This window comes from Lichenostomus cassidix, chromosome W (assembly GCF_008360975.1).
Source record: "Lichenostomus cassidix isolate B80296 chromosome W, HeHo_3.0, whole genome shotgun sequence".
In the NCBI taxonomy this organism is placed as follows: Eukaryota; Metazoa; Chordata; class Aves; order Passeriformes; family Meliphagidae; genus Lichenostomus; species Lichenostomus cassidix.
In genome coordinates this window covers 11733511-11752526 of record NC_139510.1, presented here as the reverse complement: position 1 = coordinate 11752526, position 19016 = coordinate 11733511, and the positions used below count along the sequence as shown (strand labels likewise).

Here is a 19016-nt window from a genome sequence, read left to right as displayed (position 1 = left end):
GGCCTCCCCACAAGCAGCGCACTGAATCCCTGACTTAGGGGTCCATGTGCATCCAAGGGAACCCTATGGGTGCTACCAGATTCTAGGACGACTGTCCTTGCTGTGTAGACATCAACCCGGGCTGGTCCTTGGGTGCCGTCTCCAAATTGACTGGGTAGGCCTGTGCCATCGCTCTGTTTTGGGGGAACGTTTGCATTGGAGGGCAACTCCCCCTTTTTGCACTCCTCACGTTTCCCGACAGAGGTCGACTATCTACATGGTACTTAGACCTGCAATAGTCTGAACAGTGACCTGGCCTACCACATGTCTCACACTGGGGAATTCCAGTTCCCGAATTTTCCTCCTGCTTTGATTTAACTCGTTTCCATTTGTTCCTGGCCTTGGGCTGCTTTTGTCCATGGTCAGGGGGTACCTGACCAGGCGGTAGAAGTGCAGCCAAGGCAGACCTCTTTTGGTTCCCTGATCCCACCTTGAAGCAAGCTTCTACCATTTCTGCGAGTGTAGGTTCCCCTGGTAGGGCATCTATGATCTTTCTACACTCATTGTTGGCATTGTCTCTTCCCAACTGTTTGCACAATATCTGTCTCAATGAATCATCTTCCACCTGCTTTTCCAGGGCTGCTTCTCTACAAAAGTCAGGAAAAGCTCAGAGTGCCCCTGAGATATTTTCGAATACCGTGTTTTTGGGGCAGCCATGTCTATGGTTTTTATGATGGCTCCCATACCGATATTTTGGTCCTGCTCCAGGATCTGAGGATTCCAAGTAGCTTGGATGCTGGGGCTAGAAAAAAATTTGTTCCCATAAGGACATGCACCCCAACCGCATGTCTAGGGTCGTCAGGAGGCAAGTGCATATTCTGCATTGCATGTTTTTCAGCCAGTTTTCTCCAGTTATTCTCAAAAACTGCATATTGCACAGGCTGAAACAGAACTTGACCCAAATGCTTAATATCGAATGGAGCAAGCAGGTCACTATTCATCACTCTAATAATTTCCATGACCTGAGGAGAGGAAAGCCCATATTCTGCTACCTTTGTTTGCAAGTCTTGCACCATTTTCCATGACATGATGTCATGCCTGTGTTCCTGACCCAAATTCGGGGGAGCCTTGAACACAGGAAAGGCTTGGGCATCCCCTTGCGGGGTGTTAGTATCACCTTGATCTGCTGGTACATCTCCTGGAGGTGCTGTAGCAGCCACCAAATTCCCTTCAGGGTCTCTTGTCTGACCTGGCAACCCTATTTTTTCTAAAAGATTTCAATTTCCTGCCTCCAGCATGACCAACTTTACCAATTCCCAGAAATGCTAGGGGTTCCTTGGGCGCACCATTACCATACAGTCTGGGAATGTCCAAGGGCAGTTCTGAAGCAGGTGCTTCTTTCGCCGCCCTGCCACTGCAGCTTTTCGCCCTAGAGCAGGCACTTCATCTAATTCGCTGTCTGAGTCATCAGACTGGGGCTTCTCCATGAGCCCTATCATGAATGACGGAGTTTTGCTGGGTGTAGATGTTGTGCCGAGAGACGGCATGGCGGCGGAGCTCGGAGTGGAGTGCAGAGAAGGCAGTGGATGCAGGTAGAACGTTGCGGGGCCCCCCTGGTTGCACTGGCACAGCATCAGTTAAAATCGTCTGCTGCACCGACACAGAAGCAGCCAGATCGGCGTGTCGCGCTGGGGTCGCCTCTGCCACCGGAACCATCGCTGGGACAGGCGTATCCTGCCCGGAATCCATCTGCGTCCCTGCCGTCACTTCCGCTGTCGCCACGGGATGAACCCCGGCCACCTTCCGGGTTGCCGGAGCAGACACTTCTGGGCCACCCCACCCCAGGCGGGGGGCTACTTGCAAACGGGTCTCCGCCAAGTCCTGGCGGATCCCGGTGAGCTGGCTCAGGATATCCATTAAAAGCCAGTCTGAGAGGAGGGGTGACGCCTGCGGAAACCCAGGTATTTGCGCAGCTGGCGCTTGGGGGTTTTGTCCAGGAAGGACCGCGGCCGCTGTCTGGGAGGAACCAATCAGCGCATACGCAGCCGATGGGAGGGGGTTTCCTTCTGGGCCAGGCGCGGTTGCAGCCTGTAAAAGGCCGGCTGGGGCAGTGGCTACTCGTGATTCGGGCTGCGCCATGCCAGGTCACACGGTTTATGCTAGCATCGGCATCCCCGAGTCTGCAGTTTGAACAGACGGAACCGGGGTCTGTCCTTGCCTGGGCTGTGCTGGCAGCTCTGGCCCGGGGGGAGGCGCCGGGGCGCTTCGCGGAGGAACCGGGGGTGGTGCGGAGGTGGTAACTGCGAAACTCTGTTGGTTCTTTTCCTGTTTCAACATCTCCGTCAGGTGATCCATAGGATGTGGGCACTTAGGAGGGACGTAGTCCTGTGGCGTGATATATTTGTGCTGCACAGACACGTCCGCCATGACCGGGTCGTTTCGGGGTGGGGACTCAGACCGGCTCTCGTTAGCCAAGAGCAAAGAATTTAGACAGAGAGATTGTCTTCTCCCGTATGAGCTTTCTGTTCCTTTAAGGAATCCCAGATGCGCCTCCATGTACGATATAAACACACAGTTTTTGGATTTCCATACACCAGCTCTCCCTAGAGCGCGCCCCCAACTCACAGCCCCAGAACTGAGTCCAGTTCCGCCTCCAACACTTCTGAGAAGCCATGGCCCACAGCCCAGTTTAACAGGGCACTGACCAGGCGCTGTCTCCACCTGACCCTCGGACCGCCTCAGGGGTCCTTCAGGAGCGACAGCAGAAGGCTGTCTTTTGGGGAGGGAAGTTCATTTTCCTTCCGACCCCCAAGCCAGGCGGGCGGGCGGGCAGGGATGGGGAAGGGGTGCGGTTGTACCTCTCAGCGGCGCGTGTAGTACACATTGGAGGTCACCAGATGTTGCTGTTGAACCGGTAACAGAGCGAAACTCAGTTAAAAGCACACGATGATCAAGCAAAGGAGAAACTTTATTATGAAAAACTGACTTTTATAGTTCAGAGAAAAGCATTCGGATTGGCCAGTGGTCACCCACCCCTGGGGGTGATGGGCTGAGGTGTGTCAACACCTATTCCAAAACATTCTCTGTTCCCATATTGTTTATCTATATTTTCTCATATATAACGAGATAAGGGAAAGTTTCCCATGAGAGAGAATCTGTACAAAGAGGAGACCGCACGTTACCGGAGTTCAGTGAGTTCAAAGCAAGATCCCTGTTTTTTTTTAATATAAAGACATTACTTTAGAGTTAATATAAGGTTTTTAGTATAATTGGATAATGAAAACAAATCACTAGTGACGGTAATATGCTATCCTCCATTTAATACATGTGAAAAGTAACTAAGTTGTCTCTGTTGAGCTGCTAGCAGAGAGAAGAATCCAGTTCTCAGTGGCAAGAAGGAAAAGGCCTTTATTGTTTTAATTTCATTATATATATAGAGTTTTCAAAAGTCACCCAGATTGGTCAGTCAAAAACCTCCCCCTAGGCCTGATTGGCCAGGTCTGCACGGTCCAAGCCTTGGGACACTGTTTTTAATAACATCCAAACCTTATCTTTATTTATAAAACACAAAAGGATTTCTCATGGGAAAGACCTGTGCTAGCCACACTAAGTAACTACCGAAATAGGGTTGAATATTACTGTGTTTATAATTGTGATTTTGAGTTTCGACACCTAGTTTAAGCGCAATTGCATGGTGATTCGGTATGCACGTTATGAATGGAGACAGAGGGTCGATAGATTTTTACCGGTTGCCTAGGCCTGTGACAACTGGCAGTTAACCTATTTAGAGCGACCAGCACCCCAGAAACCCAGTCTCGTTTGCAAGTTCTTATAATGACGGCCAATTAGGTCTAATATAAAATGGATTACTGTTTATTAGACACAAGAGAGAATGGAACAAGGAGCCAAACAACTTATATACTACACAATATAGGAAAACTAACCATAGCTAAACAAATATATATATATTGCCCAAAATAGGGAGATACGAATAGCCAAGAATGCAGCGTGCAAAAGGTACCTCTTTTTATTATTATTATTGCTAGCAAAGAAGAATACAATTTAGGAAACCAATGATCATACCAAAATCCAATTGTGGTGCTGGGATACATGAGAATCCTCCCTCAATCCTGCAAGAAGTTACCACAGAGCTGCGTCCAGACTCTGGGGAGAGGCTTTCTCACGCTCCAGTGTCCGTGTAGAAAAGCATCTACCTTTGTGAAAATTCTTGCATCTTTTTATAGGATAAAAGTGTGCCTTGTTTGGTCAACATGTACAATTTTGTTTCTCTTTTCACATCCCCTCTCCATTCCAAAATAGGAATTAAGGTTAGAGGTCTTAGACTTTCAGGCGCTAAGAGATAACCCCTGCCAGGCTGTTGACCCCACCAGAGTTATGTATCTTCGCAACCGAGCAGAAAGATGGGGGGGGACACGTCATGCCACACTCCACCCCTGTGACCAAAAGGCACTACTTTTACCTCATGAAGTGACAGTGCAGGTGTCTCTCTCCTTCATGCTATAAAAGTACTCACTTTTCTAATATACATACTATTATTAGATATTTTAGTATACATTGTGTTCCTAAATTGTATTATTCTTTAATAGAACTTTTGCTATGTTATTGATATTAATAGGAAGCACTTGCTGTTGCTTCAGTTTATGGGTTCATGTAGTAGATTATATAACACAAAATATATATTTAAAAAAAAATTAGTAGTAACAACTAAGAGATTATAAAATATGGCATTAACTTAAGAGTGTCCGTAGTAATTGGAGACAATTTAATAAGTCATTTATGTTGATATTAGTCCATGTAGGGTAGATGGTTTTCCACCCCTTGAGTCTTAAGAGTATAGGAAAATCAAGTATAAAGAAGAGTCCGTGGAGGTAGCTTCTTGGTTGTGGCAACTGAATGAGTCCAGTAAATGGTTGGTGAGCCTTTCACTCCTCTTGTGCTTTTCAGTTCAGTCTTCTTTTTCAATGGAGTTTAATGTTAACATATCAAGTTTTAGACAATTCTATAATAATGTAAACAAATACACACACACACACACATATATATATATAATTGGTTTGATTGTCTCAGGGTATACAATGAATTTTCATTTGTTTCATTTATTTAAGATGTAATTCTAATTGGTATTTTAATACTTGAAGAGGTAGATATGTAATTTAAATTGATTAGGTTATATTTAGGATGCAATCCCCCTTTTCCCACTGTGACAGAGTAAAGGCATAGATATTTTAAAGTAATACTTGTAGAAAACTATAAAGTATATATAGACATGAATTGAAGCTGTCAAATCATTTAGTACTTCAATAGTACTAAGTAGAATTTTCATGCTACATGAACAAAGTTAAATTTATTCCTTTTGGGGTTTTCTCCTTTTTAGAGAAGCTGATTATCATTGGATTTACATATTTTGTTGATTCCAATTTTGCAAATTTGAAATATGATCCATATCCCGATTACTAATGTTAGAACTACAATAACTACGCCAATTAGTTTCCTCATGATTGCACTTGGATTTGGAATCCATGAGGTTATCCAGTCAAATACATCTGTTCCTTGATCCTTCTGGATCTCATGTAAGCTTTTAGTGTTTTTCCTAATTTCCTCTAGATCAGTCTGTATTCTGAGGGTTTGATCTACATATATACAGCAGCTTGTGTTGATGACTCTGCATACTCCACCTTTGGAGGCTAATATCAAGTCCAAAGCTATTCGGTTTTGCTTAACTACCTTTGAGAGGCTGGTAATTTCTTGTTGCAAGGCACTGATTGCATCATCTGTCCATTTTTCTATTTGTTCAATAACTCCAGATATATTTACTATCGCTTGTTCTAATTCAGGTATTCCTATCCATGATAAGAACCCTCTTACAAATCTATGAAATCCAGTAGGCCTCTCAAATAAGGGATTTAAATTTCGTCTGTATCTTGTTATAAAAGATTGTAGGTGTCCTCAGGGAAATTCTGATTTGTCAATAATGTCTATCTCTGGGACAACTGTACCGATGGTGCATATTCCTTGCCACAGAGGGGGCAGAGCTTTTCTAGCTTGATTTCCACAAAGCCAATAGTATCCCATGCTGTCTGGAATAGGCCACCATTGTGTGGTTAAAATGCCTTTTTTAGTTACGTCCAGATATGAATGACACTTGGGATAGATTCCTACCCTGACACCACGGCTACATTCAGGTAACTTCATTTTTTGGTGTGAAGTCACTCCTGGTCCCTCTAGACATCTGTGAATACAGGAGGTTCCCACAGTCACCATATCTATTGTTAGGATTTGCTGATCTATAATGGTGTGAGCTGTTTTTCCCCCAGAAGGAGCAATATTTTGGCAAGAGGGATACCATTAGAAAATATACTTGGTGTGGGAATTCCCATCATCTGAGTACCTTCATCTGAGTGAGTAGGGAATTGAGAACAGATCCAACAATCTCTTCGTTTGGCTATTAAGGTTACAGCTTGTATTAATTTGAGATGGGTGTTTCTTTTCCATGGGTTAGATAGAATTTGCTCTATTTGGGTTAGGTTAGAGTGAGTCATGGAAGTATTGACATTTCTTTCTGGTTTCCCTTTTATAATGACTAATTGCAAGGTTCTATCGGGGTGGCTGACATAACATTCAGCATTGCTAAAAACAGTGACCTGTAGGCATAAAAACATAAGCAGCATTGTCATTAACATTTTGATTACAACGGATTTACTGGTTGGTGTGTAGTCCCATGTGGTCTTCCGTGTATGTGGAATGGATGTTGTTTGTCTTTAGGAGTCCAGGAATTTTTTAAGTTTTCACAGCTGTGTAAGTAGCAAATAGTTCTTTCTCCTTCTGCTTGAGCATTTCTTGTTTCACGTCAGGGGTACACCCTTAGTCTTTGATCTGGTGAGTATATTAAATATTTAAGGTTATTAAAGAAACTAAAACAGCAGAATTTAAATAGTGATAAACATGTTTTCCTGAGAGTAGCTATTCCCTCTTTTGTCTTTAGTTGCAAACACGTCGCTATTTTCACTGCTGTCACATGGGGGCAGTGTAGGGACGGTTTGCGAGGCTTCAATGAGGAAATAGGGTTTTGCCCAGAGCGAAACCAGATTTGTTATAGTTTAAAATGTGGGGAATACCCTTCGGGAACTGATCTTATGCTGGTGGCCATTAGAATCAGTAGCTACCCAGGCCATGGGCCCTCGGGTATTTGTTAGCATCATTGGTACAATCCCAATTTGGGGTAGCTTTACCATAACTGATTGGCCCACTGTTAGATTATTTTGGAAGGTTTCAATTTTGTCATGTGGAGTTGTTTGGAAAGACATAGGGCTTAAGAAAGCGCATGAAACCGGGCTACCCATCACCCCATACCTATTATTTATCTGGTACAGCACTGAAGATAACCGTTTGTGCCAGTTAGAATTCTGTGGTTTGAGGTAACATTTTAGTAAACCATTGGCCTGTTCCACCATCCCGTTTTCCTGTGGTTAATAAGGTGTGTGGAAAATCCATTTGATACCTTCCTTCCTGGCCCAATCTTGTACTGCTGTGCTGGTAAAATGTGATCCATTGTCACTCTGTATAAAGTCTGGGATAGGAAGTCTAGAAAACCACTCACTGAGTCCTGAGATAGTGGCTTCTGTGTTGGCTTGTCTGCTTTTTGTGGCTTTTAATAGCCCAGATACGACTTCAATCCCTGTTAGTATGTACTTATAACCATTAGATATTTTTAAAGGTCCAATATAATCTATTTGCCAGGTTGACCAAAGTGCCTTATTATCTTTGATGTGTAAGGGTGGTGTTTGATCTGGGTGATTTTGTTTGAGCCTCAGCTGGCATTGTGGACACTGTGTGAAAATGTCTTTGCACATCTTTCTGGTTATTGGCCACCCTCTACTTTGTGCTGCAAAAAAGAGAGTGCTTTTGCCTGTGTGTTCTAGCTTACAATGTAAAAATTCTGCTAATCTGTACCAGTGTTGTGGGTGCTTTACTTCATCACTTTTTATCTTTTTTATTTTTGTTAGCTGATCTACTTTGTTGTTCCAGAATGACTGCAGTGTTTGGTCATTTGAATGCGCTTTAACCCAGCCTATTTGGATTTTCTGATTCTGAGCTTGTATTAATAGCCACTCCCAATCCTCTTTCTGCCAAACTGCTTTTCCATTCACTTGCTGATTCAATGCTTTCCACTGACGCATCCACCGTGTGGCTCCAGCCCACACAGCATAGGAGTCCACATATACTTTTTCTGCCTTTTCCTTTACTGCCAGTAACAGAGCATTCAATTCTCCCACTTGTGCACTTCCTAAACCTTCTTCTATCACTTCCTCTCCTGTTTCAATATTCAGAGCCACTGTTCTGTATTTTCATTTACCATCAACACATTTGGCTGAGGCATCAGTAAACCATACACCTTTTACCTCAGAATTTGGGGTAAATGCACGGGCATCTGATATAGGGCTACTCTTGAATGGCTGTTTGTCTTGGGGTGATGTTATGATAATCCTGTATTCCCTATCGTTCACTTGTATGCTCAGAAATGTGGTTCTGTAGCTTTAACTGCATTCAGCAGCTGGGAGAAGCGTGAGTTGTTTTGAAACTTTTCCCCAAACTTCTTTGCTGGGGAGAGAGGGGGAGGAAAGGACACTCCTGGGATTGGCTGCTGTGGAGGCTGCTAGTTTTTCCCTGGGATTGCTTCTTCGCCGTTTTCTTTTTGGACCCTTGTCTCCGATTTGCTTTCTCGCCCGGAAAACCCAAGGATCCCCAGAGGACGGCAGATGAGAATCCTTCAGGGAGCTACTGGAGCAACTCTGCCTAGGCCTCTCAGGGACCCCCGGAGAGGGGAAGCTATGTCTGAAGAAAAGGACACTAAAGTTCACCAGCTGCTTACTCAGGTTTAATAACTCCTTTTCCCCTTCCCCTGTGCCTTGTAGCGTACTCTCCGTGTTCTGTTAAATAAATAGGTTTTTTTTCACTTTCATTTAAGAAATTGTGTTGGGGGGAGGCAGAGCCCTTGGCTTTCGGGGCAGGTGTTTGTTCGGAGCGCTCTCTGCCTAGAGAAATTTGTCTCTAATCCAGGACAATATAGTAGAGCCAGTGCGTCTAGAATGATAGTCATTTGCAACTTTGTAGGCTTTGTTGGCCCTTCAGTGATAACCATCTGGTCTGTGATTCCTGAAAGGTATGCATACCACTTGTGTACTGTGGGTCTTTGTGCGATGCCCTCAGACGGAGCACAGCCTTTCCTCACACTAGCTAGAAAATTAAAAGGTCCTTGAATTTTAATAGGCTGTTGCTGTTGAATTTTTTCTACTTGTTTGAGAGCTCTGGTAAGAGATAGAAGTCCGTTTGTCCCAGTTGGAATATCTTTTTTCAGTGTCTTTAAATGCTGTGGAGCTGAATCCCAGGGGACGTTTTGGCCCCAGGGGTCCCTTTTGCAATAAGTCACAGTAAGTTCCATGTTCAGCAAAACCCCATTCAGCTACTATGGGATCACTGGGATGAACTGGACCAAGGGATTGGTAAGTTTTTAGCTCCTCTATTAATGTTTGCAGAGCTTGTTGGTGAACATCATCCCATTCCCACGCTTGATTTTTTCTCATTAGCGTATATAAGGGCCTTGCTATTATAGAAAACCTGGGAACATGCTTTCTCCAGTACCCCAGAGTACCCATGATCTGCTGCAGCTCCTTTTTAGTCATGGGGGTAGGTATGGTGTCTAATTTTGTAACAGTTTCCTCTGGAATTACATCTCTCTCTGAAACCCACTAAATCCCCAAAAACTTTACTTCTTTAGAAGGTCCCTGGCATTTGGTTAAAGGTACTTCTATTCCCTCCTCGCTCAATTTATTCCATATGTCCTGTGCGGCAATTCTCACTGCTTTTTCTTCCTTACCCCCCACTAACACATCATCAATGTATTGATACATTTGCACTCCTTCTGGCATTTTTATTTGTTGAAGGAGTTCTGCTAAAGCATTGCGGGAGATAGTGGGCGAGTGTTTATAGCCCTGGGGCAGTTGATTAAACGTGTAATGTAGTCCTTCTCAAGTGAATGCAAATTTGGGTTGTCTTCCTCTCAGATTGGTACCATGGAAAACATGTATTTTATATCTAGCACAACCATTTAGTCGCGGGCAGAAGCCTGCAGTGTGGAAGTGAGGTTTGCTATGTTGGGGACGGCTGCTGCTAGGGGTCCTGTGTTAGCATTTAATCTTCGATAATTGACTGTTAATCTCCAGCTTCCATCTGTTGTTTTTACTGGCCAGACAGGGGAGTTGAAAGCAGAATGTGTTTTAAATATGATATTTCTCTGTTCTAAGTTGTTAATTACCACATTAATTCCTTGTTTGGCTGCAGGAGGTGATTTAGGGTAAAATAGAAATTATTAAGTTAAAAGAACTAGAAACTGGATAATAACAATAATAACTTTTGAACTGATTTAGAAGGCCAGAAATTGGATAATGATTTACTAATATTTGCCTGCTGAAGACAATTTATTATTCGCTTAATGATTTTGTGCCTACCTAGTATCGGGGAGGATAGAGAGAAGAGAGCCAAATAATTGAGAAAAACTACTGAGTGTGACTGAGCATCCTGCCCTCGGACCCCAGAACTGGTACAAGTTGGTTCTCAGGCTTGGACTTGGACCAAGAACCAAGGGAGCATGCGCAAGGGGACAGGGTGAAGAGTTCATAGTGAGGAAGACTAACGATTTCGCTCTCATTAATCATTTGGGACCTGTCGCTGTTGAGCCACTAGCAGAGAAAAAGACCCGGATTCTCAGCGTGGCATGAAAAGAGAGCTTTATTATTTTGATTCCAACTTATATAGATTTTTCAGTGGCCACCCAGATTGGTCAGTCAGAAACCTCCCCCTAGGCCTGATTGGCCAGGCCTGAACTGTCCAAATCTCGAAACACTGTTTTTAGTAACATCCAAACTTTATCTTTGTTTATAAAACACAGGAGAAAATTCTCGTGGGAAAGACCTGTGCTAGCCACAGGGACCCTTGCCCACAATTAATCTGAGATACTGTGCTTGCGTGAGCATATTTAAATGAACTTTGAACTCATGATACAAAGCAGGGATAGGTAATGAATATGTATAGGGGCTTTGTCTAACTTTATGCATATGTAACCTGTAACCTAATATAAACCAAGTGAAGTGCTGCTGAGGGTGTGCATGCTTTTGGAAGGGCTACCCCCCATGCACCCCAGCTGGAATAAACACATACCTACTTCATAACTATCTGAGTTGTGGAGTCAATTCCGTGCTTCAGAGGTATAGGTTATTGTTTGGTGTTAGTTACAGCAGAAACAGGCAATATTGGAGCCATTTTTATGAGATTTATTTTTCTATTTTTCCCAAAAAGGTTACTGCATGAGGTTTCTGCAGGCCCAAAAGACCAAATAGTACTATTTTGTAATTGCCATACTTTTCCTTGAAGAATATCACATCCTAAAATGCTCTCTTCATGATCAGCGATAGCAAAAATGTGAGCTGTCATCCTTTTTTCTCTGGGTAACCACAACCAGATTTTTGCTAGGTGAGCTGTGGTGCTGTCTTGGTTAAAACCAGTTAAATGTATCTTTTTCCTTTTTTTTAAAACTTAAGTTTAATTTTGCAGCATCTGCCAAAGTAATTAAAGAGATTTGCGCTCCTGTGTCAATTAAAAATTTCGACGGTTGTCATTTTGGCCCTACGGACAAATATAGATGCGGGCTAATCTCATCGGTGTGTCTAAGCCCTGGTTTGGCTGCCCTGGCTTTCCAGCGCTTATCAGTTTTTTTGAGTTGCAAATGGATTGGGGGTAGAAGCAGTTCCTGTTTTTTGTGTGGTGTTTGAACTGCTAATTGCTTGTTCCTTGATCCTTTCTGCAAATTGAATGAGGTCTGCTATTGCATTGTTTGGCTGACTCCTCATTAAAGTCTTAGGAATGCCTAGAGTGAGATCTTTTCTCCATAGCTCATTCCTTTAGTCTCTGCTGGAGTCAGGTCGGTTAGGATTATTCCCTTTCTCGGGGGTGGGGGGGGGGGGGATGGGTTATGTTTCATTACTCTCACCCGCCGTCAGGAAATTTCTTTGATTCGATTTCTGGTTCTATACCCCACCCTATTTCTTTTGTGTGTGAGGCTACATCATGTGAGAGATCTGCCTATGTCGGGATGTGTCTCCATGATGCTTGTGGATTTTGCATTAGTGTTCTGTTGTGTGTTACATTGTTTCTGATTTCATTTCGTCTCTCTACCAAGTAATTTTTTAAGGTGGCCGGGGCCCCTTGTATCAAAGGCCGCATCCTGTCAGGATCTATCTCTGCAGAGATTGGGATGTCTCTGTCTGCCCTGTCATGCATTGCTTGGATACAAGCAGCTTTTGCTATTGCAATTGTGACCTCATCTGCTGAGTGAATAGGGATTGAAGTTGGTTTTCCCCTGTCCATTTGGTTCATTCCACCTGCCCAGTAAGCCTGCCGGTGATGGAGTGCAGTTTGTTAGGGGGTTGTGGTCCATTGTGCAAAAATACTCTTGTACCCCAGAACCTGTAGCTTTCTGAGCCATCTAATAATATATCGTCTCCCCCTGTGAGGCAAACTCTCAATAGATATTCTGTTTCAGTTTCCCCCGCCTTTCTCGAGTATTTTTCTTTAGTGTTTCTCATTTGCAGGGGATCATAGGGGGTTGTTTTGGTTGTAGTTCACTGCCCCCCCTCCCTCCCCCCCTTTGCAGGCCCTCTGCTGTCTCGGTTTTTATTATGGGTTTCATTTTAAATTCTGGAACTTCTTCCTCCTTAAAAGGTGAAAATTCTGTGTTTTCATCTGAATCTAATTCAGAGGTTTCATTAGAATTTTCATCAGAGCTTTCCCAGATATCACCATCCCAATTTTCAGGTGATGTTATTAATTTTTTTCATTTTTCTAACATCCATAGTTTTGGGAATATGCAATAATGTTAATTCAAATTTTTCCTCCAACATTTTTGCATGTTTATTAGATTCTTTTAGCCCCTGTTTTGCCTGGTTATATTGGCCTTGCAGGGATAATTGTGCCAATTTTAATCTCTGTATTTCATTCATCAATTTCTCATTTTCTTTTATCATTTGTTCTCTCCATCCCCAAGCAGAGTTTAAACACAGGGCAAGTACATGACAAATAATTCCCTTTCCTTTGGTGTCTTTCAATTTGTCTTGGATTGATGATATGATAATCCTTTATCCCCTATCGTTGGCTTATATGCCCAAGAAAGAAACAAATGTGTAAAAATGTGTGGTCCTGTCTCTTTAACTGCACCCAGCCGCAGAGAGAAACGCGGGTTGTTTTGAAAACATTTTCTCCAAGCCTCGCTCCGGGGGAGGATTCGTCGCCCGGCAGAGACTGCGTGCTGGACGGGGGTCGGAGTGAGCTCTGTTCCCGTTTTTTCCATTCTTCTTCTTTTTTCCTCGTTTGGACCCCTTCTCTTCGATCTGCTTTGCCACCCGGAGACCCAGGAGGGCCAGAGGACAGCAGAGCTCTCCAGGGAGCTCCACCCGGCCCCGGGTGGGGGCGAGGAGGAGAGGGACTGCGTCTGAGAAAAGGACTTTTTAATCAGGTTGAATAACTGCCTTTCACCTTGTTTTTCCCCTTCCCCTGTGCCTTGTAGGGCACTCTGCGTGGTTTTGTTAAATAAATAGTTTTTTCTTCACTTCCATCTAAGAGGTTCTGTTGTGGGTGGGGGAGGGGGTGTCGGGGCCCTTCTCTCTCGGAGGAGAGAGAGTCTTATCATTAACCCGGGACACAATTATCCCCGTTTTTCATCTATTTTCTCCTTTATGTTTCTTCACTGAAACCAGTTATCTGTGGGCCAGGGATCATTGGTGTCAATATGAATATTGTGCCACCGTAAATAATGTGTTAGCTCCCTACTCTCAATTCTCAAATCATTTGCCATCTATCCTGCCAGCTAGGCCAAAAAAGTTATGAATGGAGACAGAGGGTCGATAGATTTTTACCGGTTGCCTAGGCCTATGACAACTGGCAGTTAACCTATTTAGAGCAACTAGCACCCTAGAAACCCGGTCTTGTTTGCAAGTTCTTATAATGACAGCCAATTAGGTCTAATATAAAATGGATTACTGTTTATTAGATACAAGAGAGAATGGAACAAGGAGCCAAACAACTTATATACTACACAATATAGGAAAACTAACCATAGCTAAACAAATATATATATATTGCCCAAAATAGGGAGATACGAATAGCCAAGAATGCAGCGTGCAAAAGGTACCTCTTTTTATTATTATTATTGCTAGCAAAGAAGAATACAATTTAGGAAACCAATGATCATACCAAAATCCAATTGTGGTGCTGGGATACATGAGAATCCTCCCTCAATCCTGCAAGAAGTTACCACAGAGCTGCGTCCAGACTCTGGGGAGAGGCTTTCTCACGCTCCAGTGTCCGTGTAGAAAAGCGTCTACCTTTGTGAAAATTCTTGCATCTTTTTATAGGATAAAAGTGTGCCTTGTTTGGTCAACATGTACAATTTTGTTTCTCTTTTCACATCCCCTCTCCATTCCAAAATAGGAATTAAGGTTAGAGGTCTTAGACTTTCAGGCGCTAAGAGATAACCCCTGCCAGGCTGTTAACCTAACTGGAATAATGTATCTTCTGCAACTGAGCAGAAAGAGGGGGGGGTAATGTCCTGCCAAAGCACAGCAGTTAGTTTTAGTGGTAAAAGGCAGGTTCAAGTCCTGCAAAGTGTTTTTGCCTTGTAAAAAGCAAGTTTGGGTCTTGCAAGATGTTTAACCCAAGGTTTCCTTGTAAAAGCAGGTTTGAGTCCTGCAAAATGTTTTAGAGCAGGGTTTTGCTTGGGTGCTTTAAAGAGCATTGAGTTCAAGTCTCAACAATAAAGAATTGCAGGTTGGAGTCCTGCAAGAGTTTGCAAGATGGTTTTGGGGAAGTGTGGTTCCCCCATGTTCTGGTGAGGCACGGATAGACTCCGCAACTCAGAAAGTTATGAAGTAGATATGCTTTTTATTCCAGCTGGGGTGCATGGGGCGTAGCCCCTCCAAAGGCATGCACACCATCAGCAGCACTTCACTAGGTTTATATTAGGTTCCAGGTTACATATGCATGAAGTTACACAATGCCCTTATACATATTCATTATCTATCCCCGCTTCATATTATAATGAGTTCAAAGTTCATTTAAATATGCTCGCAGTGTCACTTAATTAATTAAGTCAGTGGTCTTCGAGGGGCGTATGATAAAGTAACCGGAGTATTCTTTGGGATAAACTCTTCACTCTGTCTTCTTGTGCATGCTCCCTTGGTTTTTGCTCTAAGTCCAAACCTTAGAGCTGACTTAAGCTAGCTCTGGAGTCTGAGAGCAGGATGTTCGGTCACAATGGGTGATTTTTATCAATTATTTGGCCTTCTTTTCTGCATCCTCCCTTCTGCTAGGCAGGCACAAAATCATTAAGCAAATGATATATTATTTTCAACAAGCAGCTCCTAGTAAATTATTATACAACTTCTGGCCTCCTAAATCAGTTTCAAAATATTATTATTCAGCTTCTAGCTCTCCTAAATTAGTAACTTCTAGCCCCCCTAAATCACTGGGAAAAGTAGGTCTGATACCTGCAATGTTGTTCTAGGGTTCAAGTCCCCAGAAGGTTCCAGTCATCTCTGTGTTGTTTTCTGGGGTTCAAGTCCCTGAGGGGTTCCAGTCCTCTCTGCATGGTTTGTTGTTGTGAAAAGGCAGAATTGGCAAGCTGAAATCCTGAAGCCAGTTCTGTAAAGTATACTGGTAGTTTGCAAGCTGCTTTTGGGGAAGCGTGGTGCTAATAAGTTTCCCTGTAAGACTCCTGTGTGTGTGTAGCTCACATTTGTGAGTATAAGGTCCTCTCTTTGTGCCAAGTTTTAGCGATTACAAAATTCTATATGGGTTTAAAGTTATCTTCACAAGGAGGAATACCCAGAAGTTCACACTTAGGAAAAAGTTTAAAGGTGACCCTTTAGTAAAAGAAAGGAAAGAGGTAAGTGGAGTGATTCAAGCCCCTCTCTGGTAAGCCACCAGAATGGAAGGACTGGTTACTTTTAAGGTGCTGTTTTCAGTAGCAAATTTAGGGTCCTGGAATTAGCTTGCAAGATCATATAGAGAAGATCATGAAAAAGTAGCTAAGATTTTTGAAACATAACTTTTGGGTGTCTGTTTGATTTTAGTGTGTGCAATTGAGTATTGTTTTGAATGGTTATTTTGTGTGTGCCTCTCAGCTTCTGCCTGGGCTGTTCCAGGCAGCCAAGAGCGCAGACTTAGAAATGCAAATTAACACTGCTAAGGGGAAGTAGTGGATGATGTCTTCCCCTCAAATCCAAGCTTTGCCTGCTTGCAAAGGGCAACAGAATTGGTTATGTTGCAAAATAAAACTAGCAAGCAGAAAATATTATAAGAATTTCCAAAGGGGGGTGGAGGGAGCAAGGATTCATCCCTCTCCCCGCTCCAACATGTGTTATAATTGTGCAAGTTTGTTTTGATATCATTTACAACTTTGAATATTCAAGTGTATCCTCAACAGATAAAAAGCCAAGTGTATCCAGACATGAGACAAGGAACCACTCAAGCCACAGAAGCAAGAAGAACTGCTGACTGCCCTTGCAACTGTGAGATTTATGGCCAGAGACTCCTCTCTTCTGTGAATAAAAATTAACTCCAGACAAAGAGGAACACAAAAGACCCATATTGGACAATATAATAAACAGTAAATCCGTTAAAAGCTGAAACAAAACACGAAATTCCAAATTTATATGCATTAAATGGTATACTTTTTTGTGTTTCCAGAACAGTGTTACCCACAGTGTTGTTCCTGGATCAGGCAGCTATCCTAGCAGAACCTTGTAATAATTGTAACAGCAGATATGGCTTCAGATGTGTTGGTGGTTGGGGGGCATTGGAATATTTTCTCCATCCCTGTTACTAAGCAACAAATATCTGGGTGATTAGAGCCATCAAGTCTTTTGTAAGGGACAAAAGGGTGTGCTGGGTGGGGCAGGGAAAGGAGGCAGCCAGCTGTTGGAACTGGCACTCTCATCAGTCAGACACCAGGAGGAAAGGGACTGCTCTTTGCTTCTGGCTGCGACCACAGGAGATCCAACTGTGCTCTGTCTTCACCTCCTGGCTGGGTGAGCTTTGATTCAACCTCTTTTCCATTGGGAGTGCACGTTTTCCTGGCTGCGTTTCTCGCAGCAGCTGCTGGGGAGTCCGGCTGTCCCTGCCGCCTGCCCCGCTTTGCCGCACAAGACCGTGCCGACCATGACTGCAGAATCCTTGCTACCTCGCTGGCTAGCCTGGGAGAGCCAGCCCCCTTGCCCCTGCCACCCTGCTTTTTGCTGCTCCGAGCGGCCTGGCTGCCTGCTTCTCAGTCTGCCATTACCAGCTGCGTGAGGCTGACCTGACCCTGCGCTGCAGCACCACCTGCAGCTGCTCGAGAGTCATAGCACCTGCCCTGCCCGACCAGGAGCTCAACAGCGCCCCTGCTGCTTGTGACCGTGATTACACCACACGGGAAAGTGCTCTGCAGCCTAAAAAGTCATCTGCTATTGATTTCTGGGTCTATTTGTGGTTGTTATTATTGTTATTGCTTGTTTATGGATACTAGTAAAGAACTGATATTCCTTTTTTCCCATACCTTTGCCTGAAAGCCCTTGATTTCAAAATTAAAATAATTCGGAGGGAGGGGAAATCACATTCTCTGTCCTAAGGGAGGGTTCAAGCTCTTTTAGCAGACACCTGTCTTTCAAACCAAGACAAGATGCAAAAGGGTAAGTAAACCAGAAAGAAGAGTGGTACCCTTTTAACGCACGCAAATAAAACAATGGCTTCATTAATAATTAGCTTATGGACTTAAATCTAAATTTGCAAAATTGGAATATAACCATATGTAAATCAGAGAAAAAAATTTTTATCTTGCAAATGAAAAGGTTTTAAAAGGATGGCTGGCTATTCTAGCAAGGCGCTAAGACCTAGTAAATTCTATTAGTGACTGTCACATTTCTAACTGTTGTTACTACATGTATATTTGTTTGTCTAGCGTTTAGGAATGCTAGGCCCCACAGAGGGAAGATACTGCCTTCAAGAAATCGCTGGAGATCATGGACCAATATGCCAAGCTTTAGGCTCTGCAGCTGAAAGATGCTTTTAATTTGAAATCGCAGTTACCATTTATATGAATTTGAGTATGCTTTTGTTGAAGGTTGGGGGGGAGGTAGAATTTTCTCTATCCCTGTTACTAGGGAACCAATGAGCCAGTGCTCAGGGCCATTAACTCTTTTGTAAGAGAGAAAGGCTGTGGCTAAGGTGTGGTAAGGGGAGGAGGCACTCTGGCCATTGGGGACTTTACTCGCTCCTTGGACACCGGAAGGGTCAGAGGGAAGCTGCTGTTTGCTTTTGGCTGCAACTGCGGGACGTCTGGCTGTGTATTGCCTACTCCTCCTGGTTGGGTGAGCTCTTGCTTGGGAAAAGGGGTGGGATTTCAACCTTTTTTCCCTGCCAGAAGTGTGCGCCTCCCTGGCTGCATGTTTGCAGCAACTTCGGAGGAGTCCGGCTGTCGCTGCCCCTGCACCCGCTTGTCAGAACGCACCGTGGCTTCTGACACAACTGCGGAGTTAATGCCACCTTTGCTGGCTAGCCCGGGTGAGCCAGCCCTGCCGCTCCAGCTCGGTGCTCTGAGCTCCCTGCTGCGCCCTGTCCTGCTGCCCAGCCCACCTGCCATTACCCACGTGAGACGAGGAACTGACCTCCTGCCACAGTGCCACCTGCAGCTGCTTGGGAGTCATCGCATCTGCCCTACCCGTCTGGGAGCTCAACAGCGCCCCTGCTGGTTGTGACTGTGACTACACCAAACGGGAAAGTGCTTGGAAGCCCAGGAACATCTGTCACCGGGTTTCTGTTTTTTGTTTGTTCCTGCTGCTGTTGTTGCTGCTTGTTTACTTTGTTATAGATACTAGTAAAAACCTGTTATTCCTTTTCCCATTCTCTGCCTGAAATCCCTTGATTCCAAAGTT

At 43.9% G+C, this 19016-nt stretch overlaps 3 long non-coding RNA genes across 4 annotated transcripts in view; all 3 read left to right on the top strand.

Moving 5' to 3' along the window:
• LOC146425500 (uncharacterized) overlaps nucleotides 1-19016 on the top strand; it is an 865580-nt gene that overhangs the window by 693415 nt on the left and 153149 nt on the right. The gene's annotated exons all lie outside the window — the stretch shown is intronic.
• The window catches only part of LOC146425501 (uncharacterized), a 191808-nt gene that overhangs the window by 37302 nt on the left and 135490 nt on the right, over nucleotides 1-19016 (top strand). The gene's annotated exons all lie outside the window — the stretch shown is intronic.
• LOC146425502 (uncharacterized) lies at nucleotides 1584-18984 on the top strand. Its single transcript, XR_014846530.1, has 3 exons — nucleotides 1584-1940; nucleotides 16795-16892; nucleotides 18506-18984. It is a non-coding gene; the product is annotated as an uncharacterized LOC146425502 (long non-coding RNA).